The sequence below is a fragment of the Phocoena phocoena genome, chromosome 17 (genome assembly GCF_963924675.1).
Source record: "Phocoena phocoena chromosome 17, mPhoPho1.1, whole genome shotgun sequence".
NCBI classification, from domain to species: Eukaryota; Metazoa; Chordata; class Mammalia; order Artiodactyla; family Phocoenidae; genus Phocoena; species Phocoena phocoena.
Genome location: NC_089235.1, coordinates 4,303,325 through 4,322,969, shown reverse-complemented (window position 1 = coordinate 4,322,969; position 19,645 = coordinate 4,303,325). Strand labels below are relative to the sequence as shown.

The window sequence follows — 19,645 nt, the reverse complement described above, 5'->3', positions numbered from 1 at the left end:
TATGAAAGGTCAATGAATTCCAGAGCTGCCCTTGCAACTTAATTCTCTTAAGCTACATTATATCTACACCATATTAGAATAATGCTTTAGAGTTCACAGTTCATACATACGCCTTCATTTGATTTTAACTGATTCAAATGAACCAGGAGGAACAGGTACTATTCCCACTCTAAATATGAGGAAATTGAACCTCAGAGACGTTGACAGCAATACCCACGTTTGCAGAACTAGCGGGAAACAGAGCACCTGTTTGAGAAACAGAATCAAAAGCCTGTTTTCTAAGACCTAATTCAGCGTCCTTTCCATTTCAGCATGCGTATTCCAGAAAAGAAAAATACTAAATGTTACAACATTTAGTAATTACTAGTGTGGATAAAGAGCAGCTTCCTGGGGAGAGAAGGCCTTCAGCTTGGGTTTTAAAGGAGGGGAGGAGGTGGCCAGACGGATGGAGGGGGCAGGCTGGTGACACAGCTGGAAGAAATGGGCAGTGACAGCACACCTTTTGCACGGGAACAGCACTTCTTGATTGCCATCTTCCTTTTCAGATTTAACAACAATCCTCTCAAGAAACCAACTGTTTACCTGTGTAAGTTGACAAAGGAGATCACTTTGACTCTTAGCATAAAATATACTAGTACTGTGATTTTATTCATAGAATCTCCTAATTTCCTGTTAAAATACACTTGTCAGGCAATTTGCGTACAAAACTATGCACATCCAAGTTATAGCAGCAGAGAAATGCAAGCCTCAGCGAGCTACCTGACTACTCAGAGCAGGGGAAGCAGAAGAAGAGGGAGGGTTCTCTGCCAGGGGCACAAACTCTCTGTTAAATTCTTTAAAAAGTATTTAAAAGCGAAACACAGCAAAATAAACTCACATAAATGCATTTCAGTACGTTATTTATAGAAGACTGATATGTTTAAATAGTAATGTAAAGTCACAGTCTTAACGGTAAAAATTTAGAAATTATCACTGATTATTGCATTTGTCAATGCAATTAAATAAAGGGAAAAAAAGAAAAAAGGAAGGAAAGAAGGAAGGAAGAAAGGAGAATGAAAAGTAATTTGTTGGAAAAGAAGAAACAGAATGGTGATTATTCATGGATAATGTGACTTTCTAAATTTAAAACCCCAAGAAGTTACAGAAAATAGTGGAATCAACAGAGATGAGGAAGATGGTTAGATATATAATAAATATATAAAAACCCATGACATTTCTATTGACCAGAAAGGAACAGGCAAGAAGCGTAATAAAAACTTAAGAATGTAGGGTAGGGCTTCCCTGCTGGCGCAGTGGTTGAGAGTCCACCTGCCGATGCAGGGGACACGGGTTCGTGCCCCGGTCCGGGAAGATCCCACATGCCGCAGAGCGGCTGGTCCCGTGAGCCATGGCCGCTGAGCCTGCACTTCCGGAGCCTGTGCTCCGCAACGGGAGAGGCCACAACGGTGAGAGGCCCGCATAACCGCAAAACAAAACAAAAAAGAATGTAGGGTAAATCTAAAGACAGATGTAGTATAATTTGTAGAAAGATTACCTAAATTTCAGGAGTGACAGTAAGGAAGACATAAACAAATAGAGAGTGAGCCTATATTCATGAGTATAAAGAAATTATAGAGATGTCAGGTCCAAAACTCCAATGTAATTACATCAAATTCACCATAGGGTTTTACAAGAAAGTTGACAAGTGCATGGTGAGATGTATGTGGATGAGCACAGCCCAAGGCTGTCTCGGGCACTCCAGGACTACAGTAAGGTAGGAGAGTCATCCTACCAGGTATCAAAATGTATTATAAATCTACACTAAGTAAGACAACACAGAATTGGTGCTGGCATAGATAAACTGACTGATAGAATAGAAAAAAAGGACTTGGAATTGACCTACACGTTTACACAACTTGCTCTGAGCAATAGGGCAGAACCATGAAAAGACCACATGCTGAGACCATGCGTGATATCGAAAGACATCAAAAAGTCTCTTACTGTTAGTTATAAATGTATAAGATGAAAAAAATCAACACCATATTTAGAACAGTGTAATTTAATACAGTGTAATTTAATACATTAGAAACATTGAGAATTAAAAGGTGTACGTCTTTGTTTTAAAAAAATAAACCTTATCAAGAGTAATTTGGTGCTTGCCTTCTCAGCATACAACTCACCGTAAAGAGTAGGCATCATTTTTCTGCCTTAGCAAATTGGCCACCTGCTTTCTGAGGTTCCCTCAGCTTCATTTTATCCTCTGTGATTTTCATCCCATAAAATATCGCCAAGAGTTCCTTTAATGTGACGTTTTTTTACCAACATCACCTTCTCTGGGACGTGTTCATCCTTCTGTCACAACCACTTTCCTCATTTATGGTCACAAGTTCCTTTCACTAAATTCTGCTGGCTATTATCTAAAGTCTCACAAATGGTGACAGTGTCAACATTCCCAGAGTCGGATGTTGCTTCTGTAACTCCATTATGTCTGATTCGAGCTTCACTTCCAGCATTATCCCTTTTGGTTTCTTTGATGTGCTTTCATCTTTGAATCACACATTTTTGTAAAGTGTCAGTTGAGTTTGTCGCTGGGAGACAAGGAGTCGATACAGCTACAACTACAACTACGTGCTTTGCTGTCTGTGCCTGAACCGTGTGACAGACGGGCAGTGACGCGTCACTGTCAGACTCTGGGAGAAACGCAGTGATTGGTCGCTGCTCAGGATGTGCGTCTGGGACTTAGGTGGCGATCCGTGGGCTGAAGAGCTAGCAGTGAAATTTGGACTTTATGCAGTTACCATGATCAAACCGTGGTAACTGAAGTTTGAAGCGTGTTGTCCGGGGATTTCTATTATTTAACTAAATCACTGTAACTGGAATGAGTGCAGACAGAAGCCGTGCAAAGCAAAGACTGCCTGTATGTGATGGAGGTGGGCAGACTTTGTCGAGCCCTCAGGAAAAGATGGAACCTGTGATAAGCAGTGGGAAAAGAGGGAAAGTGGAGTCTAGCCTCCTGTCAGACACGGAAATCAACTACAGCTGGAGTAGATACCTAAATCTTAGACAAGGCTTTATATATATATGTGTGTGTGTGTGTATGAACATACACACTTATATGAATATCTATCTACCCATATCTACATCCATCTATCTATCTATCTATCTATCTATCTCTATGGAATATCTTAGGGGTAGAGAAAGGACTTCCTTAAGATAGGAAACGTGTTGATCATCAGAAAAACATACCATATTGTTAAATTCAACCCCATTAAAATTAAGAATTTCAGTTCATCCAAATATACCGCCAACCAGACAAGACACTGCAGGGGTAACTGCTAGCTGTGCCACCACTCCTTCAACCCCTGCAAGGCTCCAGCCCACATTTCCCAGGAGTCTTTGCAGCTATAGATAACAGGATGACTAGTTTCTCAGTAGTGACATGTGACCAGGAGTAGTGTGGGCAGTTGCCACTTCACTTGCCTAAAAGACATTGTTGCCGGGGACTTGCCCTCTTTCCCACATGCCGTGACCAGCTCTGACCACTCAGAGGAGACTGGCGCGGAGCTGGTGGTACACTAACAAGCTGAGAGGACCCTGGCCCCTGAGGGCTGGCGGGGAAGCAGAGTCCTCACAGCTGCTCACGCTGGGACTGTTACCTGAGTGTGAAATAAACTTCTATCTTTTTAAAACCCCTTTAAGAGTACTTTTTCTCAGATGACCTTTGCCTTTACCCTAAATCTTATGGACAAGAACATGCATCTCCACCGAAGACGAAATTCAACAGACAAGAAAAATGAAAGAATGCTCACTCTTAGAAATCAGGGAAATGCAAAGTAAGACCACGATGGGATACCATCTTAGACCCATCTAATAAAGGCGAAAGTCAAGTGTACTAGGTGTTTATGAGAATACGATGTCATATAAATTCATATACACTCTAGGTAACAGTAAAACAGTACAATCCCTTTTGAAAATACCAGGTTATCTTATAAAGCTGAACACGATCCTATGCTTTGATCCTGCGGTTGGCCTCTATGGATTTACCCTAGAGCAGGGTTTCTCAGCCTCAGCATACTGACATTTGGGGCCTGATAATTCTTGGTTGTGGGACCGTCCTGTGCATTGTAGGATGTTTAGCAGCGTCCCAGGCCTCTGCCCACCAGATGCTGGTAGCACTCCGTCCCCGGTGTGACAAGAAAAAACAACCTTCAGACATTGCCAAGTGTCCCTGGGGGATGCCACATCACCCCCATTTGGGAACCTCCTCCCTAGGGAACTCTGGCTTCTATGCAGTTGGGGACACATATGAGAATATTCACTCCAGTGTGTATGTAACAGTTCAACTGGAGACAGCACAATTATCCATTAACAAGAGATGGATAAATTAATTATGTACAATAATTTCTCACAATTCACAATTTTTACAAAGCACAAAAACTATCAAAAGTATTTTTAGGGATACCTACATAATTAGTAAAGACTTTTTTTTTAAGCAAGGATTAAACAAATCAAGAAATGATAAAAGAAAATTTAGGATGACAGCTTTGGGGGACAGAATAGGAGAGGTGAGTACAGGTACAGCAATGTTCTAGGCTCAGATTGGGTGATGGTTTATCTCAGACTTTATATATAAGACAAATTTTGAAAAGGAAAAGAAAGAAGCACATAGCCTAGATATTCTATCATGGTAATTTTTTTTTCTTTTAGTGAAAAGAGTGTGCAGAATGCAGGAAGGATAGTTTAGTCAAAGAATTTTAAAATCATGTTATAGTAATTGCTTTCAGCTTTCCTCACCTGAGTGTCAAGTACCCCGACCCCATCAGTCAGGAGAGCCCATAAAAATCCCCAAGTGTCTCACCAAAGCCAGCCCTCACTCCTGGCCTACCTGTCATTTTTCATCTTTTCCCGGGGAATCTTCGTGTTCTTCTGGACAAGGCTAGGTCCCCTGGCCACTCTAAGGGTCACTTTCAGACGAGGTGCCATACTTTACCTGCTTATTTCTTATGTGTCTGCCCCGACCCAGCCCGGACGGTGAGGGCAGAGACCACCTGCACCCTGTCCATATTTGAATGCCCAGCCTCTGACAAGTTCTGGCAACAAAGTAGGAGCTCAGCAAAGAACTCTTACATCAGAAAGCAGAGCTTTTTGAACCAGTGGTCTGAGACCGCGTGACTCAGAATCCCCTAAGATGCTTGCAAAAAGAAAAAAAAAAAAAAAAAAAGCTTATTTCTGATGACTCAATCCCTACTAAATCAGAATCTCTGCGGTGGGCCCAGGAGTCTAGTTTGTTTGTTTTAAGGTACCCAAATAATTCCTATTCTGAAGGTTTACAAAGTATACTGTAAACATAGGGCTCTTTACTGAAGTTTTCTATTTATTCTATTTGAGGTGAGATACCCACAGATACAACTGTGTCCGAGCTAAAAGAATAACGTTGTTAGCAGCTTCTCCTTTTAAAGTGGGAAGTTAAAAAAGGGTCCTGAGAGTTTAGCTGAAGTCTTTCCATACCTGCACAGGTTTTTAATCAGTGTTCCACCGGAAAAAAAATCAATATTTAGAAGTCTGTTGGTTCCTCCATCTAAAGCTTTTTCTATATGAGTAATTTAGCTTCTTAAATATATTTCAAATCACAATGTTCCTTTAATTTTCCCTTGGCCATTTTTATTCTTTGTATCAACCAACCGTGGTAATAACACCTGACCCTTCAAAACCCCACCCCTTCGTGTAACTTTCCTCTTCTTCCTTTCATCCAGAAAAGGTCCTGTTCTCACAGCAACTCCACGGTACCTCCTGCAGTCTTTGGGCTTAGATCTTCCAACACTGTTGGCTTCCCTCATCACCAAGAGGAGTCTCAAAATAATTTTTTAAACCTAGAGCCTGGTTAAGCCAGGGATTTCTGCTAACGGCCCTGTTCTGACCCATCTACAGCTGCTCTGCAAATCCAGCCCTTGTTTGTCGGGGGACTTAGGATAAAAACAGGAAATGGTGGAAGTTTCCATCCCTCGTGGAGATCAGGCAGAGGCCACGCCTCTCTGCAGGGACGCCATGTGTGGGGGCCGGCATAGCGTGTCTTTCTTCCCTCTCTTCAATTCCTTATTTCTGCTTCCTTCTAATAATTTCCTTCATGTGATCTTCATCTCCTTTATCACGTGTCTGTTTTCTTTCTATACACTTGACCTTCCCTTTTCTTCTTCCTTTCTCCTCGGTTTGGCCCAAAATACACACACTTCTTTCTTGCAAAAGTCATTTTAAGCTCTCCTCATTCCTTTTGAAGAGCTTTACTCAAAATCATTTCACTGATTTAAATCCATTCATTCAATACATTGCCATTCATTAAATTTCTACACTATTAAGCACTGAATTAGGCACTGGGAGAACAGAGATGAATACTATATAATACCAGACCTCAAAACATTCAAAATCTAGTAGAAGGAGAAAAGGCGTCTGGAAATAAATGTAATAAACGGTTTAGGTACCGTGATATGAGTTAAAATACGTAGTTGCATTTTAGCAATAAATAATGCAGATTCCAGAGTCAAATAAATTTAAGTTTGAATTCAATAGCTCTAAGGGAGATAAAGACGATATTAATAAAGATAAAGATAAAGAAGATATTAATGAGGTAGAGTTGACAAGACCTAGTCAACAGTTGTGGAACGGGTAGAAGACAGAGAGAGAATGGGATAATCAAGGATGATTCCTAAGTTTCTAGTTTGTTGCAGGGCGTGGAGGACAGGAGCCAGGGGAAACGCACCTGCAGGGAAACTTGATAGATGCAATTTTGAAAACTGCCTAGTGGGTCTGGAGATTTTAAACACACACACAGACACAGACACAGACACACACACACACACACACACACACACACACACACAATAAAGCTTCTGTATTCCTAGGAAATGTCCTTCATAATAACATAGCAGTGAGCTTTTAAAGTCATGTAGTAAGTCTAATCCAACAAAACTTCATCTAGCCATAATTTCTTAAAATTATTTTCTCATCTCAATTTTCCATGAGCTATACATTCATCTTTCCTTTCATCTACCTTTTATGCTACTTTTAATTAATCTGAAGAACAAACTTCTTACTAAGAAAACCTTACCTGGACCTGTCACATCATGACTAATCAGGACTTTCTTCAATTTTCCAAGAGACGCTGCCTCAATGTTAAAAAATATCAACGTGTACGTTAACAAATGAACTCAGTGACCATTAGGACATTTCCTTTCTCTAGAAAAAAATAGCATTGCTATTAGTATTATATTAGTACATTACTATATTGCTATATAATACTACTATATTATTACTATTACCATAAAAATTACCCACTTACTATTTTACGTTCAACGTCCTATCCTATGCCTTGTGGGACACGCACAAGCATGTAACATGTAATTCTTGCCTTCCTCAATCATACGGTCTGCCAGAAAAAGATTTATAAATTTTAATCATAGCGTTTATTTTGTCTACTACTGCTAGGGGTAATAATGGTTCTTACAGCTCTTACAAGGTACAAACCCTTCTAAGGGTTTTTTATATAGTAACTCATTTAATTCTTAGAAAAAGCCATGAGGTAAGCACTACTTATTTTCTCATTTTACAGTTGAAGGGAGTGAGACACACAGAATTAAATTCCTCACCCAAGGACACCATCTAGTAGCTGACCGAACCAGGACTCAGACCCCAGCGGTCTGCTTTTCCACCACTGCTGTTTGCCTCTCGGTGACTTTCAGTTCCAAATGAACTACGTACTGAAATATGTGTATGTATGTATACATATAAAGTTTTTAAACAGACTATTTGTTAACTAGATATAAAGTGCACACATTCTAAGTGCACAACACACTCAACGCACGCACGTCCACGCAGATAATAAAACGTCAGCCTCACCCAAGACTCACCCCCACGATGGCCCATCCAGTCATTAGCTCCCCAAGTGGAACCAGTAACCTGACTTTTTATGCTTTTAATCAGTTTTGCCAGGTCTGGGACCACAAGCAGAAGTATACAGTGTGCTCACTTTCTGCTTGGCTTGTCTCACTCAACCTTTGGGAAATTCGTCCATATTGTTTTGTTTAACAGCATTTTGTTCATTTTCATTGCTGAAGATTAGTCCAAGTTATTTATCTATATTACTTGTGGACAACAGTTTCTAGGTTTGGGATATTACAAATAACCCCCTGCTCAGAAGGCTCTTGTACGTGTCTTTTCACGCGCACGTCTGTACGTTTCTGTTGGGGAACTGCTGGGTTACAGAGCTTTGGTAGATAGTCTCAGTTTTCCAAAATGCTGATGCTGACACATGCTCTGTGGGCTCCGTGTCTGTGTCAGAGGCCCAGGTGCTCCAGAGGCTCGTCAATACTTGATGCTGTGATTCTTTCTAAGTTTAAGCCGTCTGATGGCGCACAGACACTTCATTGTGGTTTCCAGTGTATTTCCATGGTTACTAACAAAGTTGGATATATTTTTCACATTTGCTGGCTAGTTGGACAAATCTCTTTTACAAAGGACATAGTCAAGTGTCATGCTTATCTTTTAAACTGGGTTCTCTTTTTCTTGTTGATTTGAGGGCATTCTATACATGGTCTGGAAACAAGTCCTTAGCCTGTATTTATTTTACAATATCTTCTCGCACTTTCTGACTTGTCTTAATGGCGTCTTGAGGAACAAAAGTCTTTAATATTAAAATGGTGTAATTTACATTTCCCCCTTTCTCTGTAGTGCTTTCTCTGTTTTGTCTTTAAAATCTTAGTCTATATTTGTACACCCATGTTCATAGCATTATTTACGGTGCCCAAAAGGCGCATGAATTCTTTGATGGGTGAATGGGTAAACAAAATGTATATATGTTCAATGGAATACGAGTCAGCCTTTAAAAAAATAAAAAGTAAATTCTCACACCTGCTACAACACAGAGGAATCTTGAAGATACGGTTCTAAGTGAAATAAGCCAGCCACAAAAAAAAACCAAATGCTGTATGATTCCACTTAGATGAGGTGCCTGAGGGACTCTCATTCATAGGGAGAGAAAGTGGAGAGGTGTAGCCAGGGTCTGGGGTTAGGGAACAGAGAGAGGAGAACGGGCATCATTATTCAATGGCTCCGGAGTTTCCGTTCTGCAAGCGGAAGGAGCCCTGGCTCCGGAGTTTCCGTTCTGCAAGCGGAAGGAGCCCTGGCTCCGGAGTTTCCGTTCTGCAAGCGGAAGGAGCTCCGGAGATGGTGGTGGTGACGGTTGCACAGCAGTGTGTGAGTGGACTTAATGCCACTAAATTGTACAGTTAACTATGGTTAAAATGGCAAAATGCATGTTATGTATACTTTAGCCCAATTAAAAAAAAGTTAAATCCTAATCTATTCCCAGGGTCATGAAGAGTTTCTCCTATGTTCTAGATATTTTATTGTTTTATCTTTCACACTTAGACCTAAATTTGTATGGAACTGGTTTTTAGGTTTAGTATAAAATAGGGCTCATGATTTTTTTTTTCTATGATACCCAGTTTACTCTCTGAATTCACTAAAAGACTATTGTTTCCTTGATGCTGGACATAAGGATATGTAGATATTCTTCTGGCTTTTGCATGTTTCTCTGCTCTATTTGTCTTGTACCAATTAATGCTGTTTTAATTGCATTAACTTTAAATCTTGATATGTGACAGTGTGAGTTCTCCGGTTTTGTTTTTCTCAAGATTAATGATCTTCAGGATTGTTTGGGGTGTGTTTGACTCTTTGCATTTCCTCACATATTTTAGAATGACAGTGTCAATTTCCATTAAAAAACACTTCTGGAATGTTGACTGATATTGCACTGAAACTGCAGATCAATTAGGAGAGAAGTGAGAATTTTATAATATTGAGTCCTCCAATCCAGGAACATAGTATATTTTTTTTAATTTATTTTTTTAGTTGCAGTGCCTGGGCTTCTCTAGTGGTGGCGCATGGGCTCCAGAGCATGTGAGCTCCGTAGCTGCGGCACGTGGGCTTGGTTGCCCCGCGGCATGTGGGATCTTAGTTCCCCGACCAGGGATCAAACCTGCGTCCCCTGCATTGGATTCTTAACCACTGGACCGCCAGGGAAGTCCCTATATCTCTATTAATTTGTGTCTTTTTACATTTTTCCAATAACATTCTGTAGTTTTCCATGTAGAGCCTTGCTGTGGCCCCGAAGTTCCTGTGTGAAATGGGCTCATGGGTGGAGTGAGCGTGGTGGCAGCGGTAGAGTTGTCTGCGTGGCCCGAGGACCTGAGCTCCCTCCCCTAAGGCTGCTTTGGCACCAGGGCTGTGGGTTCCCAGGCTGCCAGCTGAGGTCACAGGGATCCAGTGCCTGCTGCCTACAGCAGTGACCTCTGGGATACATATTCAGATCGGCTCTGCCTCTCTCTTTCTCTCTTCCACCTTCCTTCACTGCTGCTTCCTGGGGTCACTTCCCCCTTTAATGACCTGCAGGACCTGCCCCGGGGAGAACCCACACAAAGGTCCCTCTTTTCCGGTGGGGCTTCATGAGGGTCTGTCTTCACTGCTGGGCTGCATCCCTGCCCCAGGAGCCTCCTAAATCCCTGCACAGCATCTCAGGCTCTCTGATGCCACTTTCTGATCTAAGCTTCCACTTAACGAACAACAGAACAGAAAGCTCTGCTGAGTATCAGGTTCTCCTCTGGACTTCCTTCCTATCGAAGATCGTGGACCCTCAAGCCCTAACTGCCTTGGCAGCTCTTCAGTGCCTTCAAAACCAACGAAAAAAGACAAACCTTTCTAGTTGTCAGCAGGATGGTCATTTTGTTACAAGCTATACTGTCTGTCCTATCTGGAGGTAGAATCTTGGGGTTTTTTTCTTCTGTTGGTGGGGGGTGAGGGTACTTGTTTTTAACAGAAGAGGAAACTGGGACTTACTCACGGTGGCATTGTTCTTGGCTAAGTCCCACTTCAACTCAACTTGAGGACAAGATGCATACCAAGAAATGACCACACCTACTGTACTTCCTAGCTGGTATCAAATGAGCATCTCAGGAATTTTCTGTTTGAGTGTCTTTTTGGTTAGAGAAATTAGAGAAAGACTTGTGGGCACGAATTGAGAAGGATCTTTTTATTACCTGTCCAAGCCCAAACTTGACTTTGTTATTTTTGGATTGATGAAGGCTTCGATTCCCTGAATCTCCTCTGGTGCCGATGAGGTTGATAAACATGTTAGACTCTGACTCGGCACCTGGCCTCCTGCCAGTGTACACGTAGATATCATAAACCACCACTGAAATGTCAGAAATCTGGTATTATCTTTCTCATATTTATTTTCTCTTTGAATGTAGTTAGATACCCTGGAAGGGAATCAGACCATTCTTTAATCTAGTTGATGTGAGTTTTTCCATGGTACTTGGCCTTGGCCCTTTTTCTTATGTGCACCCCTATTCAAACACACTCTTGACTATTTCATGTTTAACCCATTCATACAGACTCTCAGCTATTCCCAGAACTACTGTTTCAAAATAATTATTGTTAGCAATTACGCACTTTCATTAACCACTACACTTTCACAGTTATTATGAGAAATTGTATTTAAAAAAAACCTCTTCTCTCTCTTAATTAGATAAAAGTGGTAATTTCCTCCCCTGAAGTTTGGCTGTTCTAATCACAGCTGGTCACTCATGCTGCTACTTCATGGAGATGACTATTCCAATAACGGAGATTTTTAATAGCCTTGAGAGGGAAAAAATACAAAGATCCTAGAGAGATGCAAATTTAAATATGGTTTTTAAAAAAGAGCTCAGTGAGGGACCAGCAAATGATGATCCACTATATTTGACCTTAGAATTAAAGCAACTTCTGAGACACTGGTAGAAGTCACTAATTTAGGAAAGAGATCGCTCTTGCTGGTACTACTAATATGGATAATACCTTGGATACAATGAGTACCTTTTATTCCAGGATCCTAGAACTCTTTTTAAATCATCCTCAGTGCAATTGAACAGCTGCATTCATAGAAATTCACATTAACATTTTCCGAAGACCTCAGACATGAAAATCCAACAAGTAAGAAAACAAAGTAAGCGAGAAACATTGTCTGTTTCCATCACACCTGACCTTTAAGAAGACAAACGTGGTATACTGGGAAATGGCGTAAGCAGAGAAGATAAATCAGTTTCTTTGTGCTGTCTCACGTATTCTAAAATGCCCCAGAGTGAAACCCAGCTGAGCTCAAACAGAAAATTAGAACACTGATGAATTCAGGACAATCACAGAAACCTTAAAAACTACCTATTAAGATGATCTGGTCTTACAACCTGTGTAGCTGCATGAACTGAATTAAGCTAAAACTCATGGTAGAATTCTTCATAAGACAAGTGTGCGGACGAGAAACACTGTTTCTGTTTACCCAGAATATTTTCATTTAAGGCAAAGAGTGAACTTGTTTACAACTTAAAAAAAAAATAAAGATATTATATATAAAATAGATAACTAATGAAGACCTACTGTACAGCACAGGAAACTCAGTACTCTGTAATAAACTGTATGGGAAAAGAATCTTAAAAAGAGTGGATACACATCTATGTATAACTGATTCACTTTGCTGTACACCTGAACCTAACACAACATTGTAAATCAACTATACCTCAGTAAAAATTTCTAAAAATAATAAAGACCTTTAAAAAATTAAAATACATATGACAAAAATGAATGAACAGTTAAAGGTTTAAAACATGCATATCAAAAATTATTTAGAACCGAGACATATATTTGCAGCACAAACAACACAGCCGTCCCTCAATCATCGTACAGGGCAATGACCACATCCTGTACCTTGGCTGCTACCTGCACGCACCTTCAATGCTTCTCAACTCTGTGCTTCCAGAAGCTGCTATAAATTAAATTTAATATACACGCACCGAAAAAAAACAAAACTTATCGTCTAAATTCAAAGGAAGAGAAATAAATGTACCAGAAATTTTAGAACAAAGTGATTATCAAAGATGAGCACTAAATTTTATTCTCAAATTACATCAAGAAGAGTCCCATAGTTTATATTGTTAAGTTGAAAGAAAACATATGATCCTGCTTCGAGAAACACATGTTTTGCTGGAATCTGTAACAGTAATTCTCCTTTACCGGTATTAGATAACACGATTCACGAAGCATTTGCTTCTGTAATGAAAGCATGTAGATTTAAAAATGCTAAATGCATCACAATAGATTCTAAAAACTCCAGACTTTTTCATGATCCTTAAGGCAATATAAAATTCTTCCTTATCTAACAATGCAAAGGGAACTTTTAGAGTTACCACGTTGCTTAGACACACCTTAAAATACCATGTGCTAAAACAGCAAGTAAAGGTCAGGAATCCTTTGTTCAGTGTCTGTCCTTGGGCATGAAAGTCAGGGCTCGACGTTGTTGGTTTAACGGCAGGGTTGTATGTTCTAGCTTAACGACACGCATTCTGTTGTAAAAATGTAGAGGTTGGCAAATTATCTTTAGGAGAGGGACACCCCACACACAAGGGTGAACTCCTGAGGGATCCCAGTGATAAGGCCAAAATGTGAGTTAGAAGAGAACCTGCAATTAGCTCGAATACTTGAAAGCTATAAGGATGGGTCTCCAGGTGTCAATGTTATACAGAATGGAAGAGACCATTTTACCTGAACATATTCAAAGGCAGGTATTTCTGACTACAAATACCATTCTTGAAGCACTGGACTTTAAGTAGTTATTTTAAGTAGTTGTATCTATCACCCCCTTAGCTAAAAGTATTTGAAAAAGTTAACTTGCTGATTCAGGTTATCCGTCTATGTTGGGCATTTCTGCCAATATTTTTTAAAAGTTCTTTTCACCGTAGCTGATGTTGACTTTTTCTTTCCGACAATTAGTCAGTAGATTCAGCTGTTCGGAAAGCCTTTCCCATCCGCCATCAGCACAGAAGAAAATTCTTGTCTTCCATTTGCCCCAATTGTCATCCACTTCCTTTAATAGCTGTTTGTTTTCACTGTTTGGGGGGGCATTCTTTCACTTGTGTTTGTAATGTCACCATCTTGAACACTCTCGTCCTTATATTTACCGTATTTATCGTCATTTCGACAATGTCCCCATCTCCCAAGGAATGCACAGTATATGTATCATTGCAAAGCTCAGCATTCTTTGGGCTTTATAAACCTTTGGCCTACGTAATAAGATTTAACACCATCTCATGAGGGACACAAAAATCTTTCAAATTTCCCCGTTTTTTTTTTTTTTTTTTCAAACATCATTTTAGGGCAGAGTCTGTGCCAAGCGTTTTTTTGTTTTTTTTGTTTTTTAACGTCTTTATTGGGGTATAATTGCTTTACAATGGTGTGTTAGTTTCTGCTTCACAACAAAGTGAATCAGTTATACATATACATATGTTCCCGTATCTCTTCCCTCTTGCGTCTCCCTCCCTCCCACCCTCCCTATCCCACCCCTCCAGGCGGTCACAAAGCAGGGAGCTGATCTCCCTGTGCCATGCGGCTGCTTCCCACTAGCTATCGACCTTACGTTTGGTAGTGTGTATATGTCCATGACTCTCTCTCGCCCTGTCACAGCTCACCCTGATGACTTACCAGCCTCAACTCCAAGCCTTACTATCGCCATAAATAATATCCTTATGATTTTCCTTACAAGGAATCTTGGATTCTTCTGCTTCTGCTTACTGCATACAAAGAGTTAAAAATCCATCTATCTATCTATATTTATATTTACATTATATATATTTGCTCTTCATGGGGCCATACAGAATTCTTTAGTCACAAGGCTATATTAAAAATGTCACATGGCTGGGGAGAAAGCTATAATAGGATTTTTCACTGGATGTTTACAAGTGGGAAACCAAAGGCACGATGGGACACGTTCCCTTCAGCACAAGTTAAGAGGGAGGAAGCATGACCCAAAGAGGAAGTAGAAAGAGACACCTCAGGGATGGCCAAGAACACAGGGTGGTGCTCACACAGGGGTCCTCGCCACATCTGAGGGTGAGTTCCAGGAACTGACATGTCCACTTGGAGTAAGAGGGAGCAGAAAGAGAAGAATCCTAAACTGACCAGTTTTCACCCAAGAGAAACTAAGCTCTTTGTTGGAATTTACTGTTTATTTTGAATTAAAAGGATTAAGATTTCCATCATCAGTGGAAAGAGGGGCTTGGAATATTTGTAAGTCAAGAAATACTATTCACATGTAGTAAAATTCACTCTTTTAAGGTATATGGTTTGATGAGTTTTGACAAATATGCACAAGTCCTTTAATTATCACCATAATCAAGACAGAGAACATTTCCATCACCTTAAAAAGTTTCCTCATGAGGGGTGTGATTTTAATCAGTTATAGAGAACAAAAAAGATTATGCTTTTGCAGTCCTCAAAGTTATGATTGTGAAGACTCAAACCCATCACATGATAGAAACAATGCAGATATAGTAATAGCCAGGATGATATCTAGAAATATTCTCAGACATGACACCTGCCTGATTTTTGAATGAGCCTATAAAGACATTGAATCCAATTAACTGTTTATTAAATATATTATATTTTATATATAATATACAAATATATATTTTATATATAATATATAAATATATTATATTATATATAATTATATTTTTTATAATTTTATATATTTTTATAATTTTATAATATAATTATATATTTTTATAATTATAAATAATATATTTTATATATAATATATAAAATATAATATATTTGGTGATGTTCTGTGATTTTAATCTCAACTCCATTTGAAGGAGCACCTCTAAATATCCTATCACGCCAAGACGTTTTTCATTCCCTTGGTGGTGATCCCTTGATCACCCAAGGTATCAGCTATGTGGTGATGAGGGGCAGCCTCTTCACAAATCTATCTGGAATGGAGAGTTTTAAACATCTAGACACCAGGAGTTTATTTGTGGAACTGAATTGAGTCCTTTGCCATCAGGCTCATTCAGGATCATTAAGGGCCATGGTATGTTTCAGGAGGAAAGGACCACCTCTAACCCATCCAAGATGTCAAGATTGAACAACTCTAAAGAAGTACCGATGGCCAAATAAAGTCAGCCCCATAAGTAAATACGGAAAGGAACAGGCGGCTGCCTTACTCCATGATCTGCCATTTATGGTATCAGAGTGTCATAAAAATTAGTTGAACCAGGAAATATTCCTCCCAGATCTAGGCAGCTATTTCAAGAGAAATGCCCTAAAGAGAAGCAATCTTCTCAATTTAGGATGATTTTGAATAAATAATGAAAGAATATCTAGTAATTCTGTTAGGAAAATCACCTGAAATTATTGATGATATGTCAAACAGTGGATGCGTTCACAGATTGTCTATCAGCCAAAACATTGTCCACCTCACGTGGGCCATCCTCCTGCACAAGTGAGTTATCCGTGTCCAGGGTCTCTTGAACTCCCTCCCCTAAACCACATGTGTCATAAGTGCAGGGCTCACGTCTTCCTTAGTTTTGAACCCCTCGCTCCCGGCACATGTAAATACTGAATACTACCGAATAAATGAACGCCTAGTAGTCCAACCATCCACCCATCCACCCATCCACCCATCCACCCATCCACCCATCCATCCATCCACCCATCCATCCACCCATCCATCCACCCATCCATCCATCCACCCATCCATCCATCCACCCATCCATCCATCCACCCATCCATCCATCCACCCATCCATCAGTAAGTGTTGTGCCCTGCTCCTGCTGGTTGCCCAAAGCACTGCTCAAGTGTGAATCATCTAGAAAGTGCTGTGGCTGCTCTTCACGCAGATCTGTGCCTTAAACAGAGCCTACCTTTTTGGCTCCTTTTGCACCCAACTTTGCTCTTATTCCTCAGTTTATTTCAGGGTCCACCTGGCTTTGCGCTCTTTGGCTTTGCCTCTTAATCTTAGATCTATATGTGCCAGTAGGAGTGGACAACAGGGTTTGGTTTCCCAGACTCTGACCCTCTCCAAGGAGCACCCGCACCCCCCAGTGACTGAGGAACAAAGGGGGTCAGAGAACTAGCATCGTCAAACCCCCCACGCTCCTGCCGAGTGAGCGCATAGCAAAGGCCTCCTCATCTTCTTTATGCAGATGGCCCATTGGTGTAATTCATTCCCTGTTGGTCTAAAACTCCAAGAGTTCTCAATCTGCTGCAACAAAATTCTCCGTTTATCAAATAAATGATAGAGTCACATAAAAATATCATTCTTCCTGCTGTGTCCTTAATGTTGCAGATTTCCATTCTCCACTGGGGGTATACTGTTCAAATTTTCATTGGGAAATGACCTGTGGGACCTCCCCTAGAGAGACATGCCTCTGTGCAAATGTCTGTGGGCAGACACAGACACACACACACAGACACACACACACACACACACGCCCTGAGTTGGGGGCAAACTCACTGATACTCCAGTGAAACTCATGGGACCTTAAATCCTAAGTAGGGCCCTAACTGAAAGATTCTCCACCCAGGCCCTTCTAAATACTTAGCTCCCCAATTTAGAGATGGGGTACCAAAGAATCTCTGGGCCAGCCCGTCTCCCAAATCTCTCCAGCCGGCAGGTGATCTGGGGACATGACCTCTCAGTGCCCTTTCTTCCATCCTGGGAGACAAACTCTTGACACATTTCAGGCCCTACCAACCTTGGGTGACATAAACAAGAAATCCCAGAGCCTAAGGAAAAGGCTAAAGGGCCATGAACCTTACAGGTGAGTCCTCATCTTCCTGTCAAAGTGCACACAATGTGTTTAGCAAATGTCAGCTTTGGGGGTTTTTGTCTGAACACTTTCTCAATCCGGAAAAAGAGATGTAGTTGTTTATGTTTGGGGAACTTCCCCAGTACCATCTTTTCAGCCACAATGCTCAAATATTCCCAGGTAACACTGCGTAACATTGCCCTTGCAGGATCTTGTGGGGCCCGCCCCTCTGCACAGGGGCATGGGGAGGGGTGCAGGGGGAGGGGGCCCGGTGAGCCCTGAGCCTGCTGGCACCGCCTGGGGAGTGTAACCCCCGGCACCAGGAAGCCTACGCAGGCAGCACAACTCAGCGTCACTAAGACGAACCCCTCGGCTGAATCTCTAATTGGATAGAACTAATGGACTGTTCAGTGCTTTCTTGCAGGTCACCAAGAATTAAGCTTTCTCAGCACTCATCATGGCGTGATCGTGTTGATACAAACTGCCCAGAAGAATCAGAGCTCAGACACAGATGGTAAACGAGATTCAGCATCGAGCACATGCAGACACCTCCATCTGCACTGAAGGTTTGTGGTCCGAGACCATGTATGTTGGCGGTTCGGGGCTGAATCCCCATAGTTGAAATTATTTCTCTTACTGCTGAAAAAGAAGTACCTTTGAGCTGTAGAAAGAAAAGAAATGCCAGGGTAAGGGAGGGATGGATTTTCTAACTGAGAAGGCCCCTGGACCAAAGACCTGATGGAGGGTGAAGGAACTGTCCGTGCAGAGGCCGGGGAGGCAGGGGACAGCGGATGTAGCAGAAGGGCTGAGGCCTGGGGACAGAGGGACAGCTTGCCTGGCGACATCGGGAAGCGCTGAGGCTGGATCTGGGGGAGCCAGGGAAGGACTGGTATGAGGTGGTGATGACTTGGGCTTTTACTCTCAGCAAGTTAGGAAACGTTTGGGGCATCGTAAGCAAAAGAGTGCCAGAATCTGATTGACATTCTCAGAGGGCCCCTCTGGCTGTGGGGCTGAGAAGAGCCTGCCCTCTACCCGAGCTGTTCTTTGTGTTTGTCCTCCCATCATGACACCAGCCAAGCAGTAGGAAGGAAGCAGTACAAGAGATAAGTCTCGGGCAGAGGACCAAGGAATCAATTTAGTGCTGAGTGCCACCCAGGTGACAGCACTGCGGTCACACTCTCTCACTCCTCGTGATGGAAGCCCCACGCAGTGACCACTCCCCGGTTTGTCTGGAATGGTCCCAACGGACATCTGTTGTCTGGGCGTAATGATTAATGGAGCCCTTCTTCTCTCGCAAATGTGCCATGGGTGGGATGGCCAATGTCACAGAGATCACTCTAGTATAGGTATCAGCCCCATTTCACAGACAAAGTAACTGAGACTCAGAAAACCTGTGTAATCTGCCCCAGATTGAGACCAGGATTTGAGGCCAGACTCTGCTTCTCTGAGCTTCAGCTGTCTCCCTAATGAAAGGATCTGTCTCTCTCTGAAGCCCACATTTTCCCCTTGAATACGGGTATTGGGATAAGGGCTAAAGCATTAAGGAAAGCTTGCTTATTTTTTAAACTTATCTTAGCTCAGCCGTTCTCATCTAAAACTGGCTATAGGTTGTCAGTAAGCATTTTGGAAAGGCACTTTCTCACTACTTAAAGTCTGATAAACACAAATATTTTGAAGCAGACACATTATTACGGTGGTACTTTCTTACATTCTCTCACAGTTATTTCTTGATTTGAAGGAAACCACTAAGCACACCTCGTGTACACTTGCCAAGACCTAGCATCAAACGTTTCTTCAGCCCCAGATGTGGCCCCAAAGCTCATCTGCCGTTACCATCCATCTCCTGTGGAGAAAGCCCGGAGCCAGAACGTGAGCAGGCTGCTGAGAGCTGAGCCGGCAACCTTATCAGCTCCGGGCATCCCTGCCAGGCCACTGACTTCAGATCCTGCAGGACAACCAACTGAGGGCCAACGGCAGCTCCCAGGGCCTTTCCCCAC

The 19,645-nt window shown here is 41.6% G+C and overlaps 1 pseudogene; it reads right to left on the bottom strand.

Annotated features, from left to right (window-relative positions):
- Positions 1 to 363: 363 nt before the first annotated feature.
- LOC136137337 (lipoxygenase homology domain-containing protein 1-like) overlaps positions 364 to 19,645 on the bottom strand; it is a 91,190-nt pseudogene continuing 71,908 nt past the window's right edge.